The sequence below is a fragment of the Peromyscus eremicus genome, unplaced genomic scaffold, assembly GCF_949786415.1.
Source record: "Peromyscus eremicus unplaced genomic scaffold, PerEre_H2_v1 PerEre#2#chr22_unloc_1, whole genome shotgun sequence".
NCBI lineage: Eukaryota > Metazoa > Chordata > Mammalia > Rodentia > Cricetidae > Peromyscus > Peromyscus eremicus.
In genome coordinates this window covers 9,098,956-9,115,261 of record NW_026734286.1, presented here as the reverse complement: position 1 = coordinate 9,115,261, position 16,306 = coordinate 9,098,956, and the positions used below count along the sequence as shown (strand labels likewise).

The following is a 16,306-nucleotide window of genomic DNA, read 5'->3' as shown; positions in this document are numbered from 1 at the left end:
CTTTGAACTCACAGAGATCCAGATGGATCTCTGCCTCCTGAGTGCTAGGATTAAGGGTGTGTGCTATCACTGCCTGGCCTGTATGTTTAATCTAGTGGCTGGTTCTGTCCTCTGATCCTCAGGCAAACTTAATTTGATACACAATATGTCACCACATGAGTGATTTGCTTGCACATGTGTATGTTTACCACGTGTGTTTTGTGCCCACAGAAGACAGAAGGAGGCATCAGATCCCCTACAACAGCATTTAGGGATAATTGTGTGCAACCATGTTAGAGTTGGGAACCAAACCCAGGACTTCTACAAGAGCAACAAGTGGTGGTAACTGCTGAGCCATCTCTCTAGTCCTAAACTTGATTTTCAAAACTTTATATGTGTGTGTGCGTGCACAAGTATATGCTGAAAAACAAGTGTTAAGAGAGTTGAGGTGTGCTTAACAATCTGTCTTTGGGGTTTGGGAGATGACTCAGTAGGTATGCTGGTTAGATTTGGTCAGCTTGACAGAAGCTAGAGTCACACTGACGTAATAGGGCCCATCCCACTGTGGTTGGTGCTGCCCTGGGCAGGTGATGCTGAATTGTATAAGGAAGCCAACTGAGCAAGCCATGATAGAAGGGATGGTAACCAGCATTTCTTGAAGTTGACAGCATATGTGGAATGCATAAGCCTATTGTGTATACAAGTTAGCAGATCTGTTCCCAGCCAGCTCCTCTTTGTGTGTTAAGTAGAGCTGGAGACCTGTAATTACTGAAGAGATTTTTCTCAGTCTCTAAGTGTGTGGCATGACTTCTCATTGTGATGGCATATTATTTCCAGAACAGTTGCACCTTCAAGGTTTCAGGAAATATTTTGAGACAAGGTTTGTTATGTTGACTTTCTTTGCCTTGATCCTGAGATGTTTAGGTCCACAGGGCATTGACCCTGTTGTCCTCCTGACTGAACCTCCTCAATTCTTGATTAAACGTTTGTAGTTCCATACTTCTAAAACTACCTGTTTGAGTCACAGATTGTACTAACAGGAAAATGGTTTGTGTATGAAACATAGCTTCTCTATTGAGACCAGAATAGAAGGAATAGTTTATTGTGTATAGCGTAGAGGAAAATAGGCTAGGCGATAGCTAGATTAGAGATTAAGTCATCAACCTGCAGGTGTCTCAGTTATAAAGATCAGTTTGATTGGGCAGAGTGAGTGCCTTTCTGTGTACTTCCCAAATATGTGTTAAATCATGCCATATGAATGAAGGAAAACCAAATTGGTGTGTATACAATTTGGGGAGGTTAGCTTGAGCCACTGAAATTTCTGATTAGGCAACTCTCTCATGTTGGTAAGTGCAAACCTGGTTGACCCACTTCAGTCTGGTGAGAGAATTGAGACACAGGGCATTTGACTATGGCTTGTGTGTAAGCATACAACACTTAGCAGCTAACATTTAACACAGGGTAGGGTCATACTGTCTCTTAAAAATGTGGACTTGAGTTCTGTGCAGGATGAGTAGTATAGATCTGTTTTTCATTCTTCTACATACAGACATCCAGTTTGACCAGCATTATTTGTTGAAGATGTTAGTCTTCAGAACAGTATGTATTTCTATTTCTTAAAAAACAAACAAACAAACAAACAAAAAACCTCAGGTGCTTATAGGAGTGTGGGTTTATTCTTGGCCTTCATTTCAATTTCATTGATCATTGTGTCTGTTTTTATGTCAATATCATGTGGTTTTTACTACTATACCTCTGTGGTAAAAGATACAATTTGGAATAAGTGAGACCTCCAGCAGTTCCTTTATTGATCAGAATTGCTTTAGCTATCCTGGACGTTTATCCATTTGACGTTGAGAATTGCTCTTTCATGATCTGTAAACATTGTGTTGGGATTTTGATGGGGATTGCATTGAATGTGTAGATTGCTTTGGGTTGGATTGCCATTTTTACTATGTCAGCCCTACCAGTCTATGAGCTTGGGAGATCTTTTCAACTTCTCATGTCTTCTTCAATTTCTGTCCCCAAAGACTTGAAGTTTTATCATAAAAGCCTTTCACTAGCTTGGTTAGAGTTACCCCAAGGTATTTTATATAATTCGAGGCAGTTTTGAAAGGTGTCACTCCTGTTTTCTTTCTTAGCTCTTTTGTCATTTGTACATAGGAGAGCTATTTATTTTTGTGAGATAATTGTATATCCAGCCACTTTGCTGAAAGGGTTTATCAGCCATAGGAGTTCCTCTATGGAATTTTTTGGGCCACTTACAAGTCCTATCACATCATCTGCAAGTAAAAATACTTTTAGTTCTTCCTTTCCAATTTTATCCCCTTGATCTCATTTAGTTGTCTTATTGCTCTAGTTAAAGTTCTATATTGAACAGATAAGGTGCAAGTGGACAGTCTTGTCTTGTTCCTGAGTTTAGGTGAATAACTGAGTTTCTCTCCATTTAATTTTATGTTGACTGTATGCTTGCTGGAAATTGCCCTTATTTTGTTTAGGTATGTTCCCTGTATCCCTTATCTCTGCAGGACTTTTGTCACGAAGGGGTGTTCGATTTTTGTCAAAGGACTTTTCTGAATCTTATGAGATGATCTTGTATTTCTTTTCTTTCGGTTTGTTTACATGGTGGTTACTTTCCTTAATTTTTGTAAGTTGATCATTTCTGCATTGGGATGAAGCCTACTTGATCATGGGTGGATAATCTTTTTGATGTGTTCTTGGATTTGGTTTGTGAGTATTTTATTGACAAGTTTTGCATCTATGTTCATAAGGGAAGTTGGTTTATAACTTTCTTTGTTGGGTCTTTATGTGCTTTGGGTTTCAAGCTGTGTCCTCCTAAAATGAATTTGGCAATATTCCTTTTTTTGTTTCCATATATATATATATATATATATATATATATATATATATAATTTATAATATAATTTAATAACATGATTTTTTATATTATAAATAAAAAGAAAAATAATATATATTGGTTTTTAGAGATGGGTTTCTCTGTGCATCAGCTCTGGCTGTCATGGAATTTACTAGCTTTTGTAGACTAGGCTGGCTTTGAACTCAGAAAAATCCACCCGCCTCTTCCTCCCAAATGCTGGGATTAAAGGTCACCACTTGAATTAATTAAAGTGGGTCACCACTGCCAGGCTGTTTCTTCTGTTTCTATTTTGTGGAATAATTTAAGTAGTATTAGTATTAACTCTTATTAGAACATCTGGTAGAATTCTGCACTAAAACCATCTGGCCCTGGGCTTTTTTTCTTTGGCGGTGGCGGGGAGGGAGGGATGATAGTTTAATGACTGCTTCTATTTCCTTAGGTGTTGTATGTCTATTTAAGTTATTTATCCAATTTTTATTTAATTTTAGCAAGTGGTGCCTATTGAGAAAATTATCTATTTGGTTTAGATTTCCTATTTGGCTGAGTACAGTTTTTAAAGTATGTCCTTATGAGTCTGGATTTCTTCCGTTGTTGTTATGCCCTCCAGTGCTGATAATAAAAGTGCATGTCATTATGCCTAACCTCAGTGTTTACTATTGAAATGTCGCTACCTGGAGGATGTAGCTTGGTAGGGAAAAAAATGCAAGGCTAACATTGGTTGGTTATTGACCTTGAGGCCAGCATGGGCTAGTTGAGACCTGTTTCTCCAACACAGAAACAGCTCTGAATGGTGGTGCACAAGTGTAATACTAGTTCTCAGGAGGCAGAGGCAGAAGGATCCAAGTAAGTTCAACCTAGTGTTTGCATGTGGTTCCAGATCAGTCAGGTCTACATAGTGAAACCTTGTGCCCAACAAAAAAATCAGGCATGATGTCATAACCTGTGGAAAAAAATACCTCCAAGTAAGACTTGCAATGGAAACCAGAGTGTTGGGGATGTAGGGAAGGGGTACTGCACTTGACCTAGCATGTACAAAGCTCTGGGTCGCATTGTAGCACCTCACAGAATGAGATAGAATCCTTTAATGTGGCCCCTGATCTCCTGCACCTCCCTGTGTAGCCCATGCTAGTCTGATGCTTAAATTAAAGCATGTATCATTTCACCTTGATATATTGTTTAAAAGTCTCCTGAAGAGTTTGGGTAAAGACTTCCTAATCAAACAGAAGTAGTAACAGCAGAATGTATTTACATTCCTCTAGCCCCAGGAGTTAAATCCAGCAGGACATAGGCTCTGGCAGCTCCCCTCTGTTCTCCACTTCCATTTAATCCAGTTTAATTGAACCATCGGTGACTGGCTAGTTTTATGCCCTCCTACTTCTAAAGGGGCTTCCCAGTGGATTTCTGCTTCATGTCTCTGGACCAAGATGTTGCTTCTTCTGCTTCACTATGCTAAAGGGGAACCCCTACAGAAATGTTGAAATCTCCTCTGGCTCAGGAGGAAAGTTGTTACTTATTTCTGCTCAGCCCCTCCAAGGGAATGTCTCAGCAAGGTTCTTCTGTTCTGCACAGGTGAATGAAGATCTTCACTCAAGACTCCCTTAAGAAAGAGATTTATTTATTTGTGAAGAAAGAATACAGGAGAGTAGCTGCCTCTGCCAGGGTGGGAAAGGAAATACCACAAGTGAATAGGCAGGGGGCCATATATAGGGCTTTTAGGGGCAGAGTTTCTCCTGGGAGAAGATTTTCTGTTCAGGGAATGGTTAGTTTTCCTGCTCAGGGATTGGTTGGTTTAGTTGGTCAGGGGCAGAGTTGGCTCTGGTTTCAGGACCAAACTGTGTTTCTTTCACTGGCCCTTTTCAGCTTTGGCTCTAATTTCGGGGCCAGGGTGTGACTCATAGGTTCTGGGTTCTGGGCTAAAGTGTTTCTTTCACTGGCTCAGGTTTCAGGGTCAGAGTGTGTTCTTTCACTGGCCTTACAATAATGGTGAGGCTGCACCCTGGAACTTGAGACACATTTAGCCTTCCAAGAGTGACAGTGATTAGTGCTTTAGACCACATAGCACAACCAAGACAGACTGGCCAAGCTGACAGACCTCAACCAGGACCAATTAATTAGGCATGCCTGTGTGCCACACTAGTGTTTTCTCTACTGAAATCTGCAGCTCACACCAGTAGCCCAGGACTCCCAGCACTTTGCCAACTCAGTTGCATGCCCAGACCTATTAATTAATAACATCTCTGTAGAAGAGGGATGGACTTAATGTCTGGATTCTTCTTCCTAATAGGTTTTCTGCCCTGAGATAACAGGTTTCTCCGCTGATGTAGTAAGCCAGATCAAGCTGAACTGAAAAAGTATAAAAGCAGGGTCATTGAGAATAACTTCTGTGTGGTTTCATTGGTCTCAGAGAATGAGGTCAGAGAAGTTGTGGCCCAAGTGCTAAGGCAGGAAGGTTTTATAGCTTCTAGGCAAGAGGTGATGACGTGTCTATCACAAGCTCTGTTTGTGCCCAAGTACTCTCAAAACCTGACTTAGGCGGGGACCTTGGCAGCTGGCAGTTTCAGGGGAGGAACCTACAGTAGTCATCAAGAATGTGGAACTGGACTTTTGGTACATTAGGAGATTCTGAGTGGGTGGGTTTTGGAGACAGAGAGACATAGAGGTATGGGGCTTCCTGGACCATGTAGGGGTGAGCTGAAAGCTCCAACCAACCTTTCCAGGGGCTGGAATTAAAGCCTTGAGAACCACACCTGGGCTCAATGTCCATCCCTATTATTCACCTTTCCTGGTCTCTCATTTGTATATGGTGGACCCTTAGTAGAGCCTACTTTCCTGGGCCTCCCTAGGTTAGACTTTTCTTTTGAAAATCTTGGTAACAACAGCTGAACATTTCTCTCTAGCTGGGTTCCTTCCTAGCAGACAGGCTGTTTGCCCCTGTGTGCTGGAGGTGTCTTGTTTGCGCCTGTGGCTGACATCGCCACATTCACAATTCCAAAACTAAATCAAGGGTCTGCTTCAGCTCACAGTGCTCAAGACTGTACTTGTTCATCCCCCACTAGCTCCTCTCTCACCTTCTCATTTCCCCCACTGCTCCTCTCCTAACCTGCCCCCCCCCCACCTGTTCCTTCACCATTTGCTCCTCCTCAAATGGTTTCCATTTCAGTCAGTGAAGCAGCATTGGCTTCTTTGCTCTAGTACCACGCATTAGCTGGTAGGCATCTCTCCTTTACCTCACTCCTTTGCTTGAATGTCCAGTGGGCCCCTCCGCACTGTGTCCTTCTACAAGGACACCTGGGATACCCTGCTTGTGTTGTCCATTGTCAGAATCACTACTGCTGGGAGACTAACTCCTAACTTCCAAAGGGTTCCATGATCTGGGACAGAAGATGTATAAAGTCGGCGCAACCAAGAAACTATGACCACCTGTTTCAAACAAGTGGCCCTGGTAGCCTGAGCCTTTTTTTTTTTTAATTTTTTATACAGTTTTCTATTTATACAGTTTCAAAGTTTGCCTGAACAGTTTTACAATCAGATTTGTGTCGTTTCTAATAATGGTTACAGTAACTGACAGTTTGTTCCCCTTCGATCCCCCAACTTTCCCACTGGTAATCATTACCTACTTGATTCATAGCTTTAATGTCAGGAGCATCTGCAGTGTTGCAAGTGGCAGAGGAAGTTTTTCTAACTAAGCACACCTACAAGTAGAACAGTGTGCCCAGTTGGCAGCATTTGCAGTTACAGCATCGTGCAAAGTGAAAGAAAATTTTGCCTCTAGTGGTTAATGTTTAGCTCTAGTCAAATCTAAGTTCTCACAATTAACTCATCAGCCAAAGCTGAACCAATTCATCCTGCATTCTGTACTACTCTATCTCCTATGGAGAATATAACAGTTTTTTTCCCTATCATCCTGTAAACTACAAAACTTAAAATATTACTCTTAATAGTTGACATTGCTTGTTTCTTGTTCTCATGTTCTCTTCCTCTCAACTTTCTACAGTATTGGCACAGCTATCAGAAAGGAAGATATTGTGGATTCCTATAATTCTGCTTCATTCCCTATTCCTAGGCTGTTCCCATTAACTCTTGATATCATCTCTTTATTTGAATTTCCCCTAGACTTTTGTGGTTAAAATCATTCTCTGCAGAACAGTTATGCAAATTTGTAATGTCATGAACTACTGTGACTAGTCACAACATGTGTTGGAAAGGCAACATCCTGTTCTTAAGAATCTTAAATTCATGGTCACACTTGACACAAAGGCTTTAGGAGCTGAATCAGAGCCACTTTATATTTTTAACAACATCCCCTCTGGCTCACCCAGAGGAGCATCATGGGGGACGTTTTCCTAACGCAATAGCCATTTCACCTATAGCTGTAAGAAACTAGAGGCAGCCGGCAATATGATTTGTATAAGGAAAGCAAGAAAAGCAGGTAGCACATATCCTCCTGTGGTCATGCCCAGAATTGTGCCGTTAACTATCCATTGGCCTTTGCTAAAATGGGTTAAATTTTCCCGTTCAGGAACCATGTGACTGTAGAAAGTATGTCTGTCTTCATTCAGGTTCCACTGAGGCACAGCAGGACACTGAGATCACTGGCCCAGGACAGACCTTGTGAAGGAAGGGGACCTTAAGAGGTGGGTCTGGGAAGAGCTGTCTCCTAAAGAGGCCAAATGGCAGGACAGCATTGACTTTCTGCAGAAATCCTGAAAATTTCCAAGGAATTGATAGATTTGTGCCATTTTCATGGTGTAGCAGAGAGTTTTCTGTGTTGAGTGACTATTATCAAGTGTCTGGAGGATAATAAGTTATTTTGAGCCAGAAGTTTCCCATTGCATGCATCTAGTACCAGTAGTTAGGGAGACTGAGGCACGAGGGCTACTAGAGCCTCTAGTGTTGAGCATTCTCCCTAGTTTCCCTCATGTGGTAATTTGTATGTAATTAACCCCTGTAATGCTGAAGTCCAGCCTCCACTCTGGTTCAGGTCCTGAGATGGGGAAGGGGCATCAGTACGAGGAAAACTTCTGACCACCAAACAGATTGCACTCAAGTGGCTCAGTCTGTCTTTATTTATACTTAAACAGAGTTTTTCTTACCAGGGTTACATGAACAGCTCTAATATTGGCTTCTATTTTTAACTTTAAGAAATACATCGTGATCATTATGGAAGCCCCCATTGTTCCTTTTATGCTTCCCAAAATACACCTTCCTACCTCCTGCATAACCTTAGTCTAGACATAGAGTTAGCATTTTTGCAGGCTTAACTAAATATCGAGCCAGACACATCCTGCTCTCACAGCACTTATGTCAGCTGGTGGCTACTTGCGGATACAAAGTTAAGAAGTAATAGACATGGATACAATGCTATAAGGACAACAATATTCAAACCCAGACAATTCTTTCATGTCTGCAAAAATATATTTTTATACAGTTCCCTTTTCTACAAGAGGGTCCCATGTCTCAATCTCTCTGTAAAAGGCAGACATTGATAAAGCACTCTTGCCCCATCTCACTATACCATACTTCTTCCACCAATATAAACTCCTATGTATTGTAAAAATGGATCAGGGCAACCCACATTTTGCATTGTATTTTTTCTTCTTGGAGCATACCAGATCCTACCAATGGTTCTATGCTTGGTGTCCAGAGAACTTACTCTCAACAGTTAGCACTATGCTTTATTCCTAGTCTGTTTATGCATGCCCTGCTCTTCTTTCCCAAACTGTGAAACATGGTTAATGTTCCAGTGTTGTTTTCTCATATATACCTAAATATCTCCATTGAGTCAAAAAAGTTCCCAGGGTTGAGAGCTGCAGTTAGTAATTCCAGATTTAAGAAGCATTAACACCCTGCTGAATTGTAGGGGAAAATATTTGAAAAGGAACAGAATTTCCATGGAAAATTACAGCTGTTGCATGTGTGACTGACAAAATAAAACATCCGCCCAAAGAATCACCAGTATGATGAGAGAGAAAAGAGCCTGCAAGCTGAATGAATTTTGCAAATTCCTATGCTGTTCTGTGGACTACTGGTCCTTGCCAAGTGAGAGTCCATTTCTACAAGTGTATTGCTCTGAGGAAACCCATTGGACAGGTAATCATATGCTGATTCGAGACTAGGCTACATGACTCCTTCTTACACTGTAAACTTATAGGGAGTTGTGCTATTAGGAGGTGTGGCTTCATTATAATAGGTGTGGCCTTGTTGAAGGAAGTGTGTCACTGTGGAGGCGGGCTTTGAGGTCTCTTGCTCAAGTGTTGTTCAGTGTGACCCTCAGACCATTTCCTGTTGCCTGCAAAATGTAGGATTTTCTCTGCACCATGTCTGCCTGCACATCTCCATGCTCCCTGCCAGGATGATAATGGACTTAACCTCTGAACTGTAAGTGAGCCACTCAAATGAAGTGTTTTTCTTTATAAGAGTTGCTTATAAAGAGTTGCATGGTCATGGTGTCTCTTCACAGCAATAGAAACCCTTAGATACCTGGTATTACACACACTCTGCCACTGTCACAGGCACCAGGGCACATGAATGGGGGGAGGGGTCAGAAGACAAATTTTCTGAAGTTGTTCTCCCCTTCCACTTTCATATACTACCTGGGTTCAAACTCATGTCCTCTGGCTTGTACTGGCATGCCAAGCATGTGTACCTCCTAAGCCAAATCACTGGTCCACTATTATCTTTTTAAAAGACCCCATATGTTTCAGAGATATACTCTGAAATTTCTTTGTAGCCCAAACTGGCCAGGAACTACTTTATACACTTAGCCCAGCCTGATCGGAACTTAATCTTCTTGCCTAACCCTCCAAGTACTGGAATTGCAGGTCATTTCTGAGACATAATTCTACAAATGCACATTTTTTTTTTCTTTGTGTTATATCTACCCCCTTTTCTTTTAAAACTTTTTTTTGCTATGTATCCTAAGCTAACCTAGTAATCAACAGGTTGCCTCAGCCTACAGAGGTCTGGGATTGCAGGGATGAGTTACCATGGCTAGCCTGACATTGGATTTAGCAGTAGAACTCCAAGACTCAACAGTGAGAGCTGAACTATGTGTTGTGATGATATGATGGATGATGGGACTATGTTTTGAGAAAATTTGTCTGTCTGTCTCTCCTTCTCTTTCTCTCTTTCTCTCTTTCTCTCTCTCTCTCTCTCTCTCTCTCTCTCTCTCTCTGTGTGTGTGTGTGTGTGTGTGTGTGTGTGTGTCTATCTGTCTGTCTCTCTCTTGGATATGTATGGGTAGGTGGGTCTAAAATCTTCCAGGCTGACCTAGAATTGTTATTTGTTCCATGATGACATTGTACTTCCAATGCTCCTACTTCCATCTGTCAGTTGGTAAGATTATAGGCCTGCACCATTACACCTATTTTATGTAGTTTTAGGAATTAAACCCAGTGTTTCTTGCATGCTAGACAACCACTCTACCAAATGAGCTACATCCCTAGTTCCTGAAACATAGTTTATCTACATATACTTCAGACACTGCATACGATCTCCCTCACACCATCAGATTTCTTGAAATGGGCTGGCTGTCTAGAATTTAATCCACTTCTGACCTTACCTGGAAAAAGTTAGATCCCACAAAGTAAAGAGTTTAGAGCCAGAAGAGCCCACACTCAGGATGTCCGTTGTATTTCCACACCTTCCACAGTGATCAACCAGTTATAAATCAGCTTTGGGTTTTGGTGACCTTCTCCTATTGTATAACTTTACAATAGGTCAAGTGGTTATGTTAGCAATGGTGTGGCCTGCCTCAGCTAGGGAATCACTTTACTTACACTTACAGGTCTTTGTGGCTGTACTTTCTTCATAAACACATCTTTCCTTTTCTTAATACAAAAATCTACACTTTACACACACACACACACACACACACACACACATCAAAGCTATGCTTGAAGCTCAGTAGGTTGAATGTTGGCTTATCATTGCAACAAGCTCTTGATTTGTTGTAGCATACACTGAGTGAACAGCTGTAATGCCAGCACTTGGGAGGCTGAGACACGGAATGGCAAATTACAGACCAGCATATACTACACTAAGAGAACTTGTCTCCAAGCAAAACAAAATACAACAAAACAAACCACCAACCAACCAAAACATTTAAATGTTTGTGGTCATCATTGACTACATAGGGAGTTTGAGGCTAATTTGAGATGCATGGCACCTTGTCTCATAAGTGAATATTAAGTAAGTAAGTAAGAAAGTAAGTAAGTAAATAGGTTGAAATATTAGCTGGTGCTGAAATACTGGGCTCAGTGTGCTTTTGTGTTCTCACATATTGTTCAGCAGCCTCAAAACTAATAAAGAAATGCTTCATCATTCAATATTCTGTCATACTCCATTGGTTTTACTTACCAAAATATTAAATATCAAAAGTATTTCACAAGAAAAAAGAAATATGTTTCTACTGTGTATGATGATGTAAACTTATATATAGCTAGACAGTGGTCTCTAATAGGAGTGTTCCATCCAACACTGTTATGGGGTCCACTTGGACCTAATACAACTCACACACCAAATCAATGCAGAAAACAAAAATTTGTTGTAATCTAGCTGCTACTGATAATCAGGGATGCAGAACATTTTTGGGAGCTGAATGGGACCCCAAAATAGAAACTTACAGAGCTTTTAAGCATGAAAACTACAAACATCTGTGCCAAGTTACAGTTACACTTTTCACCAATCAGGATTCAGGGAGTAGGGCCTCTCGTAAGAACATTTCTCTGTGGTACACTTACTTGTTCTCATTGGTTGGTTTACTCAAGTGTGGTAGGCCAGCTTGCCCACCATTCTTCTCTCACCTTGCCAACCGGGATGTCAGTTACCCCGGGAAGTTTGGGGAGGTCTTGGAAACTTAAACTTTATTTGATCCTTATTCAAAATGGAATTTCTATCCAGCATGGCTTCAGTTTGGTTCCTTCTTACCACACTACCACCACAATAGCTACATGTTACTGATGAACTGAAGTTCTGTTTTCATAAGTATCTATTTGAGGAATTGGGTGGCTTAAATGAGACAGATGATCAGCAACCTGAATTGTAAGGTAGAGGTGGAGGGTGTGGAGCACAGAAGATGAATTGTAAGGTAGAGGTGGAGGGTGTGGAGCACACAAACTGAATTGTAAGGTAGGGGTGGAGGGTGTGGAGCACACAAACTGAATTGTAAGGTAGGGGTGGAGGGTGTAGAGCACACAAACTGAATTGTAAGGTAGGGGTGGAGGGTGTAGAGCACACAAACTGAATTGTAAGGTAGAGGTGGAGGGTGTGGAGCACACAAACTGAATTTTAAGGTAGAGGTGGAGGGTATGGAGCACACAAACTGAATTGTAAGGTAGGGGTGGAGGGGGTGGAGCACAGAAGATGAATTGTAAGGTAAGTGTTGGGGGAGTGTAGAGCACACAAGCTTAATTATAAGGTAGGGGTTGGGGGGACTGTGGAGCACACAAGCTGAAGTGTAATGTAGGGGTGGGGTTATGTAGAGCATGCCTTTGATCTCAGCAGTGGGAAAGGAAACTGAGGCAGGATCCTTGCCAAGTTTGAGGGGATCAGGTTCTTTCCTTATGAGAATGTATATACATTTTAATTTTTAAGTGACATTTATTTGTTTACTAGCTTTCATGAAGAGGGGCATGCCCATGTCATGTGGATCCCAAAGAAGAACTTATGTGAGTTGCTTCTGTCTTTCCACTCTGTGGGTCCTGGGGATCAAACAAAGTCAGAATTCCCAGCCATCAGGAACCTGGGTAGGAAGGTCTTCTCTAAGGACACCAAGCCCATCTTCCTTTAACCACCTTTACACACATTTTCAATGTGCTGACTTACTGGGCCCTCACACCCCCTTAATGCCCTTAATGCTCCTAGTCTGTCACCTCTACAAATTCAGGTTAAGTTCAGTCCCAGTGGAGTCTTTTTCCCATGTCAGTAGTATACTAAGATGTATCTTAATTATTTTACCCAGAGTCTGGTTTTACTTTTGACACACCTCAACTTGCAGTCAATTCTATATGGTTATAGTTTTCCAAACACAAATCTAATCCTGGCATCTTCTAGATTTCAACCTTGAAATAGCTTTTCATGACTCCACCATAACAAGATAGCCGGTACTCGAATCTTGACACCACCCTCTCAGTTCAGGTGTTACTTGTGGCCACTTTTGGTTAAGAATACCAGAGTGTCAAGTTCAAGTTCACACTTGAAATTCTTTTCTTGGGGTTGGGGATTTAGCTCAGTGGTAGAGCGCTTGCCTAGCAAGCGCAAGGCCCTGGGTTCGGTCCTCAGCTCTGGGGAAAAAAAAAAAAAAAGAAATTCTTTTCTTTACAGCCCAGCAGTTTCTTTTTCAGAATTGATATGTTTATATGTGTCACAGCACCTACACCCAGTTTGCCCCTCCTTTATAATTATCAGTGATAAGGCCATGTGCAGTTGAGTGGGTGGAAATGTTGAGTCTTAGAGGACGCTCCATCCCTAATGCCACTACCACAGACCTCACTTCACCAGTCTTGGAAGTACAGTCAAACTCAAGACAATAATTCATAATTTAGGACTTGGGCTACCAAGATGAGATGTGTGGAGCTGCCCAAGGCCTGTTTCCATGGTTTTGCAGGTCCCTGGTGAGGTTACAGAGGCTGCACCTGAGGCCCATGGCCTAAAATCATATCTGCACCCATCCCGATCAGCCATGTGGCCAAGAGGTAGGCCTTGTTCCTGGTTTCTGAACCTGGAAGATGAAAAGGGGTGGATAGTTGCTTAGATTTTCCTGGCCTCTCAATGTTTTCTAGAAAAGCCAGTTTCCATACTCCTCCACCTCCAAAGGTCCATCTTGCTAAAATGCTAACCATGCAACCCTTTAGTGATCCCCTGAGGTCTGACTTTGAGATCTGGCCAACATCATCAAAGTCAGTCCCCAGGGCCACCTCAACATGGCTTTGCAAAATGTCATGCTAGGAAACATTCTTAGTGCCCACTGGCTTCTAAACACTGAGCTTACAAATAGCCACTTGCTCTTTGCCCCCATGTCACAGGCACAGCTGAGCAACTGTGCTGTGCCTGTGGTGCTGACAGCTGTAGGACAGCATCTTCAAGGAGGGCAGCCCAGCATTTTGAGCAGCATCCCTTTAATCCCAGCAGTCTGGAGGCAGACACTGGCAGAGTCCTCAGAGTTCTGGGCCACCCTGTTCCAATGGTGAGTTTCAGGCCAGCAAGAAAACATAGTGTGGTACTGTCTCAACAACAAAACCTAACAACAAACAAAACAGGGTGCATTACATTGGACAGACTGAGCGAAGGAGATCGCTCAGTGAACACAGTTGTTTGCAAGCATATGAAGCATATGACCAACTGAATTCAGTCCTAAAAGCCCACCTAAAACCTGCAAGGAGAGACTCCACAAAGTTGTCTTTTGAACGCCACAAGAGCCGTGATATTCACATGCTCCCCCACCACTCACAGAAATACAATAACAAAGTATTTTAAAAGTGAGACAAGAATTTCTTCTGTTGCTCAGGCAGGACTTGATATGAATTGGGGTGTGTGTCCCTGCACCATGGATCCAGAAATTATCCTGTGTTTCTGTTCTTAAGATCTTAAATTTTACTTAGGTGGATGGGTATTTTTCCTATATGTATTTTTGCACCATGTGCATGGAATGCTCTGAAGAAGCTGGAAGTGGGTTTCAGGTCCTCTGGAACTGCAATTACAGATGGGTTTGAGATGCCATGTAGATGGGAAGAATTAAAATTTGGTCCTCTGTAAGAACGGCCAGTGCTGTGAACATGATAGACATCTCTCCAGACCTTTATTCAGATACATAATAATGTATTTTAATTCCCAGGAGCAACTTGGGTGTTAGGCCAAAATATTTCATTGCAGGCTGGTTTGAAAACATACTTCTGTGTGCACTGGAGAGATGGCTCTGAAGTTAAATGCATTGGTTATTCTTCCAGAAGATTGGGGTTCAATTCCCAGCACCCACATGGACTTTCTGTAATTCCAGTCCCAGGGGATCCAACAAGCTTCTGGTGACTTCCAAGGATATTTCACAGACATGGAGGACAGACATACATGCAGGCAAAGCACATATACATGTATAATAAAGTTGTAAAAAACAGGTACTTCTACCACTCACTACTTTCTGTTCCCAGATGTCAAAGGAAAAGTCTAGGAGCACAGAAAGACTGGAGAAAGGATCATGTATCACTTCATCTGCCAGGCAAGCGATGGCCCTCAGTGGCTTACCTGCAGAGCTGTCAAGAAATGGTGGCCTATCCTCAGTTTTAACAGTCCAGAATACGGGAAATTCTAGACAGTGCAGAATGATGATAATGCTTAGTGGTGAATCTCAGGACTGCAGAGTAGGGTCTCTCAGATGAAAGGCATGCAAGCAAGCCTTCTGGTGCCTGCTCCACATCTATGCAACAGCACAGGAGGAGGTTGGCCATGGATGGTTGTCATCTACCCAGCAGCTGTACGTACATCCAGGTAGTATATGTAAGTGTCACAGGACAGCAGTTCCAGGACCTTAGCCCCTGGGGGAGTCACTGCCCAGATGTGTGGTGAACTCTTGAGGTCCCAGATCCTCAGAGGTGAGAAGGGTCCACAATAAACTATTCCCATCACAAAGGAGCTCGATAATGAGCTGATGGCCATAAAACAGACTCAGTCTTCAGTCTGGATACTGTGTAAGCACTGTCTGAGCAGGCCTATGACAATGTCCATACCACAGAGACAGACTTTGGTGCATCATGCTTAAGGGATTGATTTGACAGATCCTGTATTTATGATTCTTACCCATTTTATTACAAAGTTTTCTGTCTCTCTTTCTTTTTCTTTTCTTTGCCAACATGGAATAGAGTTAGTTGTTTAACACAAAAGAAAGTGGGCAGGACATAAGGGAGCTGTGAAGAGATAACTTGGTAGGAAGTTAACTGTGAATGCTTTGCTTCCTACTGCCATCCTGGTAGTGTAGTGAAGGAGCTCTATTTTGTTCAAAGGTTGAACTACCACATAGCTAAGCTGTTTTGCTGCTTTTTTTCTCATTGTTTTCAGGGTTTTGTTTGTTTGTTTGTTTGTTTAGTTCTGACTTTGGGCAATGAGACATGTATGAACACATATGCCACAGCACACGCGTGAAGGACAGAGGACAAGTTGGAGGAATGGGTTCTCTCCTAGGATGACCACAAGTCCTCAGCCTTGGTTGCAGGTGTCTTTAGTCACTTAAACAACTGGCTGGTTCCTGTCATAGCACTCACTTCTAATCCACCTATTTCAATATATTCATTGTAGGTGCTCTATTTTTATTTTTGGGGTAGAGAATACTGGGTACTCAGTCTAAAGCCCTTCCCATGTTTGGCAAGGATCTGTCCACTTAGCCTTAAACAGAACACTATTTTGAGGGAGGGTCTGGTTAAGTTGCCCAAGTTTTTTGTTAATTCAGTCTGTAGCCATACC

At 42.0% G+C, this 16,306-nt stretch overlaps 1 protein-coding gene, 1 non-coding gene and 1 pseudogene across 3 annotated transcripts in view; 1 reads left to right on the top strand and 2 right to left on the bottom strand.

Moving 5' to 3' along the window:
- The window catches only part of LOC131900449 (excitatory amino acid transporter 4-like), a 419,569-nt pseudogene that overhangs the window by 61,275 nt on the left and 341,988 nt on the right, over window positions 1-16,306 (bottom strand).
- Window positions 1-16,306, top strand: part of LOC131900827 (zinc finger protein OZF-like) — a 68,394-nt gene that overhangs the window by 1,539 nt on the left and 50,549 nt on the right. The window lies entirely within an intron of this gene.
- LOC131900850 (small nucleolar RNA SNORA43) lies at window positions 13,791-13,933 on the bottom strand. The gene has a single exon (XR_009376293.1). It is a non-coding gene; the product is annotated as a small nucleolar RNA SNORA43 (small nucleolar RNA).